Source organism: Propithecus coquereli, unplaced genomic scaffold (genome assembly GCF_000956105.1).
Source record: "Propithecus coquereli isolate 6110/MARCELLA unplaced genomic scaffold, Pcoq_1.0 Scaffold207, whole genome shotgun sequence".
In the NCBI taxonomy this organism is placed as follows: domain Eukaryota; kingdom Metazoa; phylum Chordata; class Mammalia; order Primates; family Indriidae; genus Propithecus; species Propithecus coquereli.
In genome coordinates this window covers 2227437-2243905 of record NW_012145745.1, presented here as the reverse complement: position 1 = coordinate 2243905, position 16469 = coordinate 2227437, and the positions used below count along the sequence as shown (strand labels likewise).

Genomic DNA, 16469 nt, shown 5'->3' with positions numbered 1-16469 from the left:
CTTTTCTAACTGGTCAGTCCTTGGAGACCCCCCATCATACACCAAACATCTGTTCAGTCCTTGGGGACCCCTTGACACATCATCTGTTCCTTCTTGGAAGCCTCTCTTCTGGTCAACATGTTCCTCCTAGTAGACAAAGCATCTCCTAACATCATCTATTTCTCAACAGAAACCCCCTAGACAAAGCATCTGTTCCCCTTCCTCCTTGTCCCAACCTAACAGGTGGGTCTGGATCTCAGGCATATAAAGAAACTTCAAGGATTTGGGGAGAGTCAATGGTGGTGGGGTGGGGAAAGGTCAGAGAGACCTTGAGCCTTTTTCAGGCAGTCCAGTGTGTCAAAATGTCATATTTGGGGTATTTCTAGTTCCCTTCAGAGCCCAAAAGCTGAATGCATGTGTCCAGGGAAGTGTGGCCAAATAAGTATGGGAATTTCTGGGTTAAAAAGTAATTGAGATTCTTTTTTGTTTGTTTGTTTTAAAGCAAGACTTGTCAGAGACTTTAATATGCTTGCTTGGAAATGTAAAGAAATAAATTTATTGTGTGGCTGATCACTGCTGATATTTTTAAAAGCAATTTTAAAATTTTATTGCAGGGCAAAACAAAGCCAAGGAGAGGTTTCTTTCATAATACAGGACTAACTTTTTTAAAACAACATTTTCCCCAGTTCCTCTCACATAGCCCCGGAGGCTAGCTAACCCCAACTCCCTTTTTTATTTTTTTCTCCCAGTTCTTTACAGTTCTTTGCTTTGAATCCATGGCTGGCTCTGGTTATTCCCTGTCTTTCTCCTCACCTTTTCCAATCTTTTCTGTAAGCTCCTTTACAACTAAATCAATCAAATAGTTTATGGATGCTTTTAATGCTTTCCCTCAATCTCACTGAATCAACCCTCACAAGATTCAGAAATTTAAGCAAAGGATGACTTCTTTTTACCTGATTTGGAAGAGGGAGAAACGAGGATTTAATTTATTTATTAATTTGTCTATCTGTCTGTCTAGTAAAATAGCTAGCTAGTTTTTATATATATAAAACAATTATTTCAGAGCCCGGTAATTTCCAAGAAGTCAATAAATAGCAACTGTTACCACTATTAATGGGAGAGGCACAGTGACGGAAGCACAGAGACTGCACCAACCTATTTCAGAAGAAAGGTCAGAAGCTAGTATTGAGTATAGAAATCTGAACTAAATAATCTTTCAAAAAACAAACCTTTATAATTGAAATATATATGTATATACACATAAGTAGCTAGAATAAAACAATTAATCCAATGTTGAATCCAAATGTTGAATCCATCATCTAGATTCAACATTTATTGAATATGATCAATCTTGTTTCAGTTATCCTAACACACACTGGTTTAATTTAAATGAATCTTAGACATTATATCTTTTCATTAATAAATACTTCGGTATGTATCCCTTCTAAAATATACAGACACCTTATATAAAACCACAAGTATTTTTATCACATTTAGATGATGATTATCCTTTAATACCATTAAATATCTAGTATATTTATGAGAATAAACAGATCATAAACGTTTTTGGCAGGTTTTCGCTTTTGTTTTTATTACTACTGTTTTTTAATTGAGGTATAACTTAAAGTAAGGTCTACAAATCTTAAGTATACAGATTGATGAATTTTACAAAAGTATTTATCTGTTTAAACGCCATCCACATCAAGATACATTTCTAACATTTCTATCACTCAAGCAAGCGCCTATGCTCCTTTTCAATTAATAGACACCCAAGTTAATTATTCTTACCACCTCTGTCACCACAGACTAGTTTTGCCTGTTTTTGAACTTCATGTAAAAACATTTTCCTACATTTATTGTATGATTAGACATCCATTCTCAGGTATTTACCAAAGAGAAATGAAAGCATATACCCATATAAAAAATTATACCTGAATGCTTGTAGAAGCTTTATAGGTAATAGCCAAAAACTAGAAACCACCCAAATGGTTATTGTGGGAGTGAAAGGAAACTTCCCCTTCATCCCAGAAGCTTCACTGAAAGATCAACTCACAATTAAGGCAAATTAATAAGAGAAATAGGTTTATTTCCCATTCATATGGGGAGAATCACAGAGTGATTACCCAATATCCCAGTGGGGTCCAGAAATTTATATACCCTCCTTTTAGAGGGAGGGGGAAGGTGAGGAATATACTAATTCTGTTTGGGGGCAATAAATGGTTGCTAGGGAGAATGAATGGATGGAGGGAAACAGATTGACTTGTAAATTAACCTGAAAGACAGGCATTATGTTTAAAATGATTTGGGCCAGATCTGGTTACATTCTTGATCTTCTTTCCTGCAATATATTGAGATAACAGGGAGGGGAAAGGAAATCAATTATGCTTTTTGATGGGTCTGTCTGGTTTATGCAAACAGAGGAAAAGCCCTTTCCGAAGTCTGTTGATCTTTAAGGGCCTTTAATTCAAAATACTCTTCATATGAATGAGTCATATTTTGGGGTGAAATTTCTTGAGCCCCTTCACTATTAAGAAATGAATGGATAAACAAATTGTGGTGTATAATACAATGAAATACTATTCAGCAATGAAGAAGAATAAACTATTGGCTCACAACAAGTCAGATTTATCTCAAAATACATATGCACAGTGAAAATGAATATGCAGGCCAAAAAAAGTACATAGTATATATTTTTGTTTATATAAAATTCTAGAAACACAAATTCACCCACAGCGACTGAAAGATCAATGAATGTCCAGGTAATGGAGACAGGGGCAAGAAGAAAGGATTACTAAGAGGCAAGAGGGAATACTGAGGATGATAGAAGTTTTCATTATCTTAAATGTGGTAATGGTTTCATAGGTATGTATATACATAAAAACTTATCAAATTCCACACATCTATTTAGTTATTGTTTACTATATTATACAACAAATATACCTATAAAGCTCCCCAAAAGATAAAAACAGGACCAATGGCTGATGTGACCTTTTCTCCTTGCCTGAAATTCAGCTGGAATGCCAGGAGCTATACTAGACATCTTTTGACAATGAGTAAAGGAAAAAAAAGTCAGGGGTGTGCATTGTCATTTTTATAAAAATGCTAAAAGAAATGTATGAGGATATCCAACTAAAAATCTAGTATAGAAGATATGGAATCTTTAAAACATGCCATTCTAAAAATGCATGAAAGGAGAAATAAAGAAATGAAAAACACATAGAACAAATAGCAAGATATGTCATTAAACACAAATACATCAGGAACTATAATATATATAAATGGACTAAAATTCAATTAAAAGACAAAATTTATCTAACTGGATAAAAATATAAAATCCATATTATATGTTGTTTGCAGGAGATATATTTGGACTGCAGGGATACAGAGAGGATGGAAAGGATGAAAAAAGTCTATACCGTGCATGAACAAACCAAAGATAGCTATTGTATAAATATTAGGCAAAAACAAAACAAAACAGAAAAAAAAAAAACTTAAGACAAAGGGTAGTACTAGAGAAAAAAGACATTTCAAGACAATAAAAGAGTCAATTCTATGGGAAGATATAATAATTCAAGATCAGTCTGTATACTATAAAAAAGCTTCAAAATATGCATAGTAAATATGGTAGAATTAAAAGTGAAAGAGAAACTCAAAATCACTTTGAAGATTTTAATAACTTGTGGAAGATTTGAACAACTATTAACTAATTTAACCTCATTTACCTACAAAAAACACTTCAGTCAATAACCAAAATCAACAAATACCCAGTCTTTTCAAGTATTTGTTTCTTTAATGTTAATTGATCTGTGTAGGCCAATTTTGGGGGGGCAGGAGGAGCAAGAGAAAAAATTACATAGGTTTTCAAATTAATTTGCATCAAGTTGTACAATGAAATCTTATTTCTTAAAAATTCCATTTTGATTTTTTTTATCCTTCTTAATTCTAATTTTGTGTTGTGCTTTGTCCCTGCTCCTCCCTCACCCCAATTCTCCTCACTACCATCACTTTATTTTTAATAGCGTTATATCTAGCTGTTTGCCAATAGTGTTCTTTAAAAAATTTTTGCCTGAAGGACCAGGATTAAATTTTATTTAGTTGTTGTGTTCTTCCTCTTTTTTTGGTTTGTTTGTTGTTATTGATTAATGTTATTTCGGATTCTTTGCTTTTGTTTTTTAGTTTTTTAGGAAGTATTAAATTATTTTTCATATTTATTTATTTAAGGTTAAGAGGTAGCATAAGGAGAGTAGATATTAGCAACTGAGGGTTTGGAAAAGATGCAGTTAAGGGATATGATGATGAGAGTATATGGCTCGATTAGGAAGGAGAAGATCTTGTGTGTGAGGTGACATAAAATTTAGAGGCGAGACTTACCTGGAGTCCTAGATGCAGCTGTGGCACCTGGGGTCGAGCAGCTTCCTCCTCCACCACCCTGCACAGGTTCAGACTGGGTGTGCCCAGTGGGCTGTACCCAGGTTTACAGCCATGTCCATCTGTGGGAGAAGCCTGAGGCAGTAACGGAGCCATTGCAGCAGCAGCATCACCATCATCATCATCAACAGAAGCAGCTGCACCTGGTCCTCTGCAGGTAGATGCTAGAGAGAAGCAGGGCCTGCAAATGAGAGGCCCCATTCTTGCATGCCCAGAAGCTGGCCAGGCAGCCCACTCTCTTTCTGCCTCACCTGGGAGGCCTTCTAGCAGCCCTTTGCTGGGTCCCTTAGCCAGAGTTCCATCAGCTAAAGCAGTGGTCCGAGTTTTTTCAGTGGGGCAATTGTGAACTCAGAGCCTGAGGAAGAGGTAGGAGGGTGGAAGATGAGGATGTGCATGACGAAGTTGCAAGCGTGACTGAGAAAGAAACCCAGGCTGCTTCAAAATATTTTCATGTGCAGAAAGCAACTCGCCAAGACCCCCGACTGGCACCAATGTCCACTCTACTGCCAGCACCAGGGCTCCTACCCCACGGACAGCCAGCTAAAGACCGTAACCAAAGACGCCGCCAAGGCCCCACCTTCTATCTCCACAGCAGGGCAGCCGAGCTGGAATCTGGAGGAGCAGCTCAAGCAGAAGGATGGTTCGGCCTGGAGCCACGATGGAGACGGAAGCCGGGGAAGAGAGATCTCTCGAGATTTTCCCAAGCTAGATGAACCGGAAGGTGATCCTGAAAGGAAAGAGTTCCCGGATGACCTCTTCATCTTTATGGGGAAGAGGGGCCAGACCTGGGTGTCTTGCACCCTGGTGACCCCCCCACCCCCAGCAGAGCAACCTGCCAGTAGAGGGGCCTGGGAAGAGTGGCGTGGGCTGAGACGGTGCCCACTCCGGGCTCACTGTGTCCTGCCAGCCCCGGGAAACAGCGCTGCTGCAGCCGTGTGGAGAGGCCTGTGGAGGTGGAGCAAGCTCTGGACTGATGAGTGCAAAGCCAGGGCTGGCATTCCTCCCTTCCCCACGCCCTTGCGCAAATCCTTCCCCCTCTGATGACCACAGTTTCCTTGTCTATAAAACTAAAGAGTTCATTGAGAATTAACTTGTAGGTTTCTATGTTTGTGATTATGTATCCACGCTTATGGCTGTTGTGCTACCCTTAATGAACAAAAAACAAAAGAAGAAAAGCCCTTTAGCAATTTTCTATCAAAATAATTGGGTGAAAACTACACCACAATTCTTCAAGACCAAATGCTTCACCTGTTTCCTTGGAGAGTAATGTGTTTCCTCTTTTGCTTAACTGAAGCCAAATTGAATTAAATACATTGCCCTTGATTCTGTTTTCCCCTCAGACTATTTCTCTAGAACAGATTGGTTAGATTTCAGAATCTGGTACCCCTTTTTGCTTACCTTTTGTCTTGTGTGTGTTTATGTGTGTAGGTATGCAAAAAATACACACTTCTTTTCCAAAAATAAAGCCAGACAGTTCTAGAAAAAAGACTTCTTTTCTATTAATTAATAAATACATAGACTTACCTTTGTATGGAAATAAAGCTTGGACTATATAGGGTCAAAGAAATCCATCCATTTATTTAAAAAAATTTACTGAATATTAACTCTGTATCTAGTTTTATTTTATATACCAAGGATATAGTAGTGATTAATAATACAAACCAGGTACTGCTTTAATGAGGATGATATTCTAGTGGAAGTCAGTCTAGAAGGGGGTTGAATTAAGCTGTTTCTGAATATTGAGCCAGTCAAGTTTATACTGGGAACAAGTATGCTGCCAATTCAATATTGAGCTGTCTTGGCATGTCTTAGATACATTGATTGAAAAGAGAACCATATTACAGAGATTGTAGATATGCAGTTGGCAAAAATGATAAAAATTGTTAGTTCATTTTAAAAACTAAAGTTACATATAGGAGATCGTATCATATTCACAACGAAGCAGGATGTATGTGTCTATTGCTGGACCTTTTTCATATGTGGAAACAAATTTACATTAACATAGCTAACCAGTTTGTATCGATAAATCCACTTGATCTTGATGGAATATCCATGGTATCATTTACAAAGCCTCTACATAAAGAATCTCTACCCAGGGAGTCCTCCAAGGGGAGCTTTGCTATAGTCACCATAAGACATCCATCATGCTTCTCTCCTTGTTCCAATTTCACAACTACTGCCCACAAAACACCTACAGAAACTTCCACATTGATACTATTAACAGTGCCTCTTAAGAGAATATTAGCATCCATGTCTTATTATTGTCTCCAGATGCCCTAAAGTATTCTTGACAATTCATCAGAATTCCAGAAAAGATATGAGTTCCATATGGAGGTGGGGAAGGGGCTAAACTTCTATGTAATTTCATGTCACAGCTGTCCTTGGGCTATGAAGTAGCACTCTTGTGTACAAAGTCACCACACATTCCCCAGAAGAACTTCTCTAACTAGCCATCAACTCTGGCTGAGTCCAGTGGAATGTATGTCATAGTAATTAGGAGAATGAACCCTGCAGTCACATAGAACATGTTCCCTTCACAATCCATAAAATTACAGACTATAACAAGGCACCTATTTATAATGAGTACTCTTTAAATATAGTTATTAATGAGTGATTAAATTCTGAACTATAAATAGACGTAGATTATACAGAGAAAGTCATATTTTAAAGCATATACTAAACTTCTAGTATAAATACGTAGAAATTATTCCCTGAAATATTTCTCAATACTTTAGCATATTGCTATAAAAGAAATTTTTATATGAGAAGATGAAATGTATATAAGGAAAATATTTAGCTTCTTTATCTTTACTTTCAATCATGAATTTCAGTCATAAAAATGGGAATCATTAATTGTAATCCATCTGTGGATGAAATGTTGAGAACAGCAGCAGAGGCAAAGACAAAACTGGATACCATATCCGTGAAGCCAAGTCCACACTTATCTGGACAAAATCTTCACCTCAAAATTCAAAACATATTAGTTAATCAGCATCCTTTGGGAGTCTTTCTTTCCTGGACTTTTTTTGGTTTAAAGACAGAAAAAATAAAATGTTATATAGATGAAGTAGCACATATTTTTGCTTTTTTAAATTAGTTTCCCCTTTTTAACTGTGATTGTTCTGTGAATTATAAGATCATAACGCAAATATATGTGACATTTAGCAATAGAATACAGGGGAACAATCCTACCAATTTTATAACAGAATCAAATTATTAGTACTCTCAGAGATCCTTTTGATAGTAATCCATCCATGTAAACTGAGCTGCCCTGATTAAAATGGAATTTAGCATTTGTTTCTGGGTATGTGAAGAAGTTTTGGTTCACATAAAGAGTGCCATTTTTTCAATTACTGGATTTGGTTGAGTGATTTTTTAAAGACGATAAGGAAAAGAAAAGGAACATTTTCAACTTGACACTTTTCTGTTCAAAAAAACAGAACACCTCAGTTGAACAAAACAATATGGTTAGAATAATTATTTCTTAGAATTTCCTAAGGGAACAAAAATAATGAGTACAAATGAATAATATAGTCTTTCAACAGTGGCCTCTTTGGATTTCAACAGATTTCCTTTTTAAATTAAATGCAAAAATCCTAAATCTATTGAGAAATGTTCAACACATGGGCCACTGGTCACTCATCTAGTAACTTACTAAATTCTTTTCTTGGTACAATCACATGGCATTGGAGGGATACAGCAACAACAATTTGATATTGAAATCTATTGAAGACAAAAAATGGCCTTTAAGGGTTATAATCTGTGGAAAACATCTGTCTAACAAACTGTCCTTGGAAAAGCTGAACTATAATCACATTTTTGTTAAAGAAAACATTTCAAAGTCATTTTTGCTACTCTCTCTTCTTACTATTTCTTTCCTTGCTTTTGTTTAGTGTTTTAACTTCTATATCCAGTCATAATGTAACTTTCAACTTCCCTCCCAGTTTTGAGAATTTACCATTTATTCTTAGCTTTTATTGTAAAAAGAAAAAAATTGTTACCTGAGAAGGAGCAATTAGGTTAACTAAGTGTGTCCATTACATAGCCCTCTGGGAGGATAATTTAATTGTGTTTTCCAAATAAGAAAGAATGAGATACATTTTCCTCTTTCTGCTTTAAAGAGGGCCAGCAGGGCTTAGCTCCAGGAGGCCTGAGGATATTCTTCCTGTGGGGGAAGAGTTGAAGTTTATGTTTTCCAAGACAGAGACTCCTGACAAAGATTTGGGTTATCGGGAGAGGAGGGGTGCAAGAGCTTCATGAGAAGCAGCTGCTAGGCCTGTTTCCGAAGGAAACTTCTAGAGCTGGAAAGAAGACAGGTATCTGTGGGGTTTTGCATGGAAGAGGCCCCTCCTACACGCAGTGCCCTGGATGGGAAGGAACGAGGAGTGTAGATACAATACAGCTATAGACAGTGGGCACATCAGACAGAGAAACAAAGGTTTCAGCTGAGAAGATGTCAGCAGCAGTGCCCCATGCACTGTGGAAGGTCAGCATTTGTCAATACGAAAGTGTAGCCACAGAACCACGAGACCGTCATAGTCCGAGACCAATTTCCCTGCTTTCCCATGAAAACCCTCAGGAGTCTTATCTGCTGAGGAAATGAAGGAAACCACCTCTGGAGACTTGCCTAAGAAATACTTTTTCACCAACCCTGGCAGGTCAGACTTAATTTGATTAAAGTATTTGAATCTAGTGGAGTAAACTCAGGACACTTACATAAACTACTCTTTAGCCAGGCCTGCCATTTTTCAAGAACTGCTGAAATTTCAGGTCTCTTATCTACACTTTCCATCTGAAAAGAAAAGTAAAAATTTCAGCCTAGTGTATACTCCAAGTTTTCTTCCCTAGCTAAGAGGTCTAGGGGCAATTTCAGGTTTTATTTACAACAAAAATTAAGAAATTCTTTTTGGTTACTTCATTCCTCTGTGGTCTGCCTCCAATTTCTTGTGTTATCAGGTTTTATTTTAGAAATAGCCTTCATTATTCAAACATTTCTGAAGCTATCTTTTTTCTTCATGTGTATTTTGGGTGATGCTCTAATTTGTTCCTCTAAATTTATTCCACTTTTTCTTGTGAAATTTCTTCCAAAATATATTGACATTACTGATTGTAATTCTTGTTTAAGATTTGTGGTTAGAAAAAGTTAAACTTACATATTTGAGTAAGTGTCCAATTCATCCACATTAAAACACACAGGAACAAAATTAGCTGATAACATGTTTGTCTATCTCTAGATTATGACCTTCCTGAAGTTAGGAACCCTCTCTTGGAAATCTTTATATTTTTAAATACTAGCCCTTGGCTTATCGATAACATTGTGCATGATAAACATGCATTCATTGAGCTACAGAGTAAATGAATGAATGATTGTCCTGAGGCAAGTTTCAAGTCTGTATTTAAAAAACCTCTATTGTTTAAGATTCACTCAAACAAATCAGTTAGCCTTCGTTGAACCTAATTTAATGTCAGGCAACTAGTTTAACATGTCTAATCATACTAATTAACTTTAAAAGTATTAAATTTTAGAACAAAAAGGAGAAGAAAATAGACTTTCTAAAAATTGGGGGAAAACTACTTTTAAAAATACAATTACTTTACAATAGTTTTAAACTTTCTTCCTTTTAACTCCATGTCTAGGAATCAACCACATCCTTCCATCTTCAAAAACTGTCAAAATACCCAACTTCTGAAAAACATACCAAGTGAACTAGTGGTACCCTCAATACATTGTGCTATTCACAGCCGTTTCTAATTCACAGATACTTAAGCCAGAGATTTTACATCTTATATCTATATACATTACAGCCCATTAAATATTAATTATAAGTTTATGGGTCATTTATGGAAAGCTCTTCAATATATGTGAATCATTTAGACACATGGCAACTATTCTATTTTACAGTTAATCTTAGCCAAAAGGCTGAGAAGCAATTATTCTGTTTTAAAAGATTGCCTAGAAACATTCATTGACTATTTCTTTAGCCATTTACCTAGTCAATAGTTAGCACAGTATATAAGATGACATATATTTAAATGAAAAAACGTAACACATTGATAATACTAAAAAAGCCACTGAAGTTTCAATTACGGTGGAATAAATAACTATTTCTAAAGGCTAGAGGAAACTGCACATTACGGAGATATTAGGGTTAAATTTTCAAATTATTATAAAAACATATTCTAGGATAGTTCCTAAATTTTAATATTTTAAATACTTTTGTTTCAAATTACTTATTCATGGCTTGCTAAAAAAAAAAAAAACACTAGCATTTTGAAGAATGTGAATGTATTTTTATTCTTATCCATAATTCATATCTCATTTGCTTCTTCTGATTTTTAAATATTTATCTAAAATCATGTATATAAGCTTAACAAATAATACTATCAATACATATATACACATATACTATATATATTAGCAATGTTAAACTAAACTCTGTATAATATCAAAAATTGTTCTTTTGTTTGCATTTCTCTGCCATATTGTGAATGTTTCTTTAAATAATGTTTTATTACTTGATAAGGGGCTCTAGTTGATGGATTACATTTGATAATTTTATGCAGATATCATATATCTTGCATCTTGTGCCAGGGTTAAAGCTCACAAAATCTTTTCCATTCTCAAAAGTTCAAATTCACAGAGGCAAAGTAATCAAAGAAATTATCTTGAGACTAAGTATATAGAGAATGGTTGGATTAATGAATGTAATAAACATGTTCCCTGCTACAGACTCAAGCCACACTTTTCACCCACATTTTGATAAAAGGCGTAATAACATCGTGTGAGCAATCTCTCTCTCCTTGCTAGGTAAGTCAGACAGTAATCTGTTAATAAACGGTATTTTGCAATATATACACACTGAAAATGTATAATACTTTTAGCCTATCTCTTTCCAATGTAAATAACTGGGAGATTATAATAAAGAATGCTTAGCATAAAATAAGTTATGAAAAGGACGAAGAGATCTATCATTCAATTTCCTTCCATTTCCTTGTATTCTGGGAACCAGGTAGACTGTCACAAATGTACACATGCTCACAAACACCTTTAAAATAATGGAGAATTTGAACAGGAACTCCATAACTGAAAAGTTATATGATGGTCCTAAAGGATATTGGATATTGGAAAACGAAAAGGGCAAAGGAAAGACAGAAGTCACTGGAAAATACAGGACAAAAAGTTAAGACTGGGGACATTTAAAAAGGATGAAAAAAAGCATACTGGTTGAATCCTCTTCTCTGCTACTGGGAATCATTGGCCACTGGCAGAGAACATTGAAAACAGCTGGTCTGCTTGACGTTGAGACTCCCATCCCTTCGTTTTCTCTATCATTGTATTCTTCCCTTCCTCCCTTCCTTCTTCTCTCTCTCTCTCCCTCTCCTGCATCTCTCCCTCCCTGTGTTACCTCCTGCCCCCCCGCCCCCGCTGTGTATGTGTTTAGAAAGCATTAAAGAACATTTTCAACTGAAACTCTTGAGTGTGATTCCAGAGCCTACATTCTTAGCCTCGAATGTATAACTGCTTCTTATGACTTACATTTCTTTCCATGTATGACTTCAAAGACATACAGGATAGTTGTTTTTTACTTTCAGCATGTTGGACAGTGCTTTTAATGTAAACAATACATGTGTTGGTAATTTTAGAACTTTCAAAATGTTATTTTTCTTATCTGCTTTTATTTATTAATTGTTAATCCTTTTCAAAGAGACTCTTCTAAAAATTAAATTTAAAATCTCTTTATCATTGCAATTATCAGAATAACAATCCTGTGCAGTTTGCTGACTGTCCTTCTGTTGGGTTGTGTCAACAGCAGCTACCACACCATTGCTGCCAGAAGCTTCATGAACATATTTTATCATGTACCAGGGCCTCTTCTCTAGGAGATGAGGATGAAACAAGTTCCTGACTTCCAGGAAATTACACTATGGTGGAGAAGACAGAAAATGTGTAAACAAACATAAAATCAAACACTGTTGTCAGTTGGTAATAACTGTTCAGAAGAAAAAAATAGTTCAGGACAAAGGGGAGAAAAAGTGTTGCCTAAGAGGAATATGAGGTTGTCTTCTAACCATTCTCAAATTTATGTTAACTCCTTGGCTTAGAATTTCTCCCGCATACAGATAAGGTGAATTCTTCATATTACATGTAGCATAGGAACCCTGGGGCTTCAGAGTTTTTATGGAAGAGATAGATGATACATAGGTAGATAGAGAGAGAGAATGATAGAGTTAATGTATACAGAGATAATTCATAGATAGATAGACAAAGCACATATATATACATATATATATTTCTCCTGGGAAGTGGTAATCTCCAGCTTTATGCAGTGATCTCAGTTCTGGCTTTCTTACTTTCATGCCTGGAAACCACATCTCCTGTTCCAGAATGGGCATTACCATCCCAGGCCCTAACCCTTAGGACCTATCTCTGCTCTAATGCCCGTTCAGCCTCCACTCTATTAGTTCAAGAGCATATTGCAAACTTATTTCAAGTTTATTGTTCTAATTTTAAGTTCCCTCTTTACTTTTGGATTCTGGGGACCTCTGAGATTTTGTGTTTGTTAAAAATGCAATCATTCTACGTGTTTGTCCTGGGGTCCCACAGTTTATATTAGTTCAATCCATTATGTTGTTGGCTGCTGTTTCAGCTTCCCTGGATTTCTTCCGTAATTTAAATCTTCTTCCCATGGGTTCTTTCAAATTTTAGTTTTCATTTACCATTTTCAATGTTTCTCAGAATCTAATATTGAAGAAGAAAACATCTTTCAGGGTAGGCCATAGCTCTTCTATACTTGTAACAGGAACATTTAGTAAAAAATAGTACAAAATTACTGCTCCAATAAATCCAGCATGGTATGATATTTTTGTTATACTATGAAAGGTTTCCCCCCCCCCTCTGATATTTCTTTCCCTGCTCCTCCCTTTTCCAAATTTGAATGCTAGGTCATTTAGTGTTCTTCTACTGAAAAAGGAATACTATTAAGGAGAAAAAGAGGGACTCTTTCCCCAACTCTAGAGTTTCAGAAGGTTAAGTCCTTAAGGGAAGACAAAGTGCTCAGGACAGGGAGACAGATTTCAAAGAAAGCATCACGAATTAAACTGAGGCTCCCTGGTGCCACCACTTGATCTAGAACCGTGGACAGGTGCCCCGAGATGGGAGTGGTAGAGGTTGAGGAAGAATTAGAAGAGAAATTTTGATTTTGTACATGAAGGTGGGTCCAGGGGGAGGCCTTGCTCTTGGGTATTTCCATGAAGACTTCGGGAAAGGGGAACATGCACAAACAGGTTTGTGGGTCCTGAGAGTAGAGGGAGATAATGAATCCTTCTCAAATAGGAGTGAAAATATATCTATTAATAGGTGGATTCAGCCTTGGTTTACTGTACAACAGAAAGATGTGGGAAAAATAGATTCACTTCTATGTTCCCACAATGCCAGCAAAGTAGTGGGTAAAACTGGGCAGACCTGGAAGCCATACAGCTGGGAATGGGGACATTTCTACTGTGTGGATCAATGACTGAGATCCAGAATATTCTATATCTCAGCAGATGCCAAAGGAGACAAATAGCACTGCCAGTGATATCTCACTACTAACATCTTACATAGACCTTCCTAATATTATATGCCACTTAAGAAAAGTAGATACCGAATTGATTGAACTTAGTTTCCAGTACCACAAAAGAATGAAGGACGAAAAAAATCAAATTGAGTTGTGGAAACCACAAGTCAGTTATTAATTATATTGTTTATGTGAACTCAGTTTAAACCTGCACCAAAAACGATGCTTTCCTCAACCCAGACTTTCCTTTCTAGGTTGTTTGTTTATTTGATTTAAAACATTTCACCCTAAAACGTGCTTAATGTTTTTTCTTTTAGTAGTAAAAACAAGTCACACTTTGTACGTATGTTCTCTAAAGCACTGATTTCCAACTAAAATCTAAGGCCAGATTCATCTTTGGTTCATCTCACAGGGGGCTGCTGAAGACTACTCAGCCCAACTCCCAGGAACAAATTGCACATGTTAATTCCCAACTCCACATTTCCTGATGTCTCCCAGGTAGCTCGGAATGGTCCACAATGGGAGTATTTACACCACAGAAATCGGCAAATAACAGACATCGGGACTTCCCCTTCCTCTGAGAGACAGTTGTGAAATAGTCACCCGTACAGCACTGACACTGTGTTTTTAGCACTGGAGAGTCCAGTCACATACAACATTCTTTAAGAATCCTAGGACTTAGAGGTTTCTAATTAAGTAAAAGTTGTGTTTTATGTTTTAAAATCTTGAATTACTGGATTTATGAAACATCTTCCGTAAGGCTAGGATCCAGTTGCTCTGTTTCCCTACCCGATAATGCCACCCCAGAATCTTGCATACGTTGGACACACATGTGTCTGACTGCTGGAAAAACAGCAGCAGCCAAGAAGCACCAGCCACTCTTACAGCAGCAGCCCAGCAACCACGGGGTAGATTTCCTATTAGCCATTTCATGGAAAATAGAGTAGCAAGAAATCACACCATGCCTGATGTTCTGTGGGTAGATATACAATTAGAATGTTGTTTTTATTCTTTTTAGAGTACTGACCAATGTCAAACTTTAAAAATAAATTGGTGCTGAAGAAATTAAAGGAAGGAAATGAAATGTACTGCAATGGTATGTATAGTTTAACTAGACTTAGAGAATTCAGAGATAAAGGATGAAAGACTTGTTCCAGAAGCAAAGGGTGGGAGTTCCTTTTATCAAGTGAAATGAGTATAAGTGAATTAAAAGACCAGTCAAAAATGACTGTGTTTATTATCCAGATCTCCTGTGTTTTATCTTTTACAGAAAATAACAGTTTGTGAATGTTCTGCATAATGCCCTATGTGACAAGAGAAAAGGAGGTGGGGTGGAGAGTGAGGCTAAAGACAGGAAAACAGAAAGTTAAAAAAAACAGCATGAGGGTTGCCTGGAGGGGAAAAAAGGGAGGAGGGGTAAGGCTTACAGAAAAGTGGGCAATTTCTAGACCCCACACAGACTTCCTTTGACAATAGGGAAAAAGCCTCAGGATTTCATAGTCCCAAAGATTTAGACGACATGATACAGAATGATGACTGCTGGCTCAGACGCCAAGCCAGTTGTCTGGACTCTCCACCGTTTATAACAGTTATTACATTAGCCTCTGATGCCAAAAACTAATAAAAAGTGGATATTTCCTTAAATCACAATGCATTTTAGTTTGGAAAGGCTATCTTATAATGTTTTCCTCTCAGACTGATATTTTTATACAATGCACAAAGCTATTCTACCCTCCAACAATTTTTTGTCAGTCCAGTCATACAAAACTATACTAAAACACATGTGAATGTTCAAAATAAAGTAAAACTTTACCATTTTTATGTATTTGATAACTTATTCACTAAATAATATAAATGATTCTAGAAACTGCCTTGGGTATACTGAAACTAATCTATATTAACCGTTATGTATTGGCTGGAAATATTTTAGTTAAAAAAAAAAATTACCTTTTTTTTTTTAAGAAAATCCCAGAATGCAATATTGTTGTGGAAACACATACATGAGTAAACTGTAGCCATGCATAGGAAGTTGAGATTTGAACCACTTCCTTTCAAGAGTGTATAAAATAATTCAAATGGAACTTTATTAAGTATTATTAGATTCGTATTAATAGTGATTCAGATTTGGAACAAATGCTACTGAGAAGATAAGAGAGCTTAGGGCAACAACACAATGAGGAGGGGAAAAAAAGTCCCAAGTGGACAATTATCTTCTTGACACTAGTTAAATGCCATGATTATTTCAAGTTAAGGATTTTATTTATTTATTCAACAAATATTCATTGCTGCCTGATATATGCCAGGTACTCATCTAGGCAGTAGGGATGCAAGAGGGAAAAACAAAGAGAATGCATAATATTGGATCATCTCCCTCAGTGTCTGACCAACTAGAGGATAAAGGCTAAGGCCTATGAGAAAATAAAGGTCCCTGATTGCATTTGGCAGGGTAGTACATTAACATGCCGGAAAACAGAAAAAACTGGTGTCACCCTCTTCTCTGTTCTT

At 36.3% G+C, this 16469-nt stretch overlaps 1 pseudogene; it reads left to right on the top strand.

The window, feature by feature from the left end:
- Positions 1-755: 755 nt before the first annotated feature.
- On the top strand, positions 756-5448 carry LOC105810233 (annotated as a pseudogene).
- The last annotated feature ends 11021 nt before the right edge of the window (positions 5449-16469 follow it).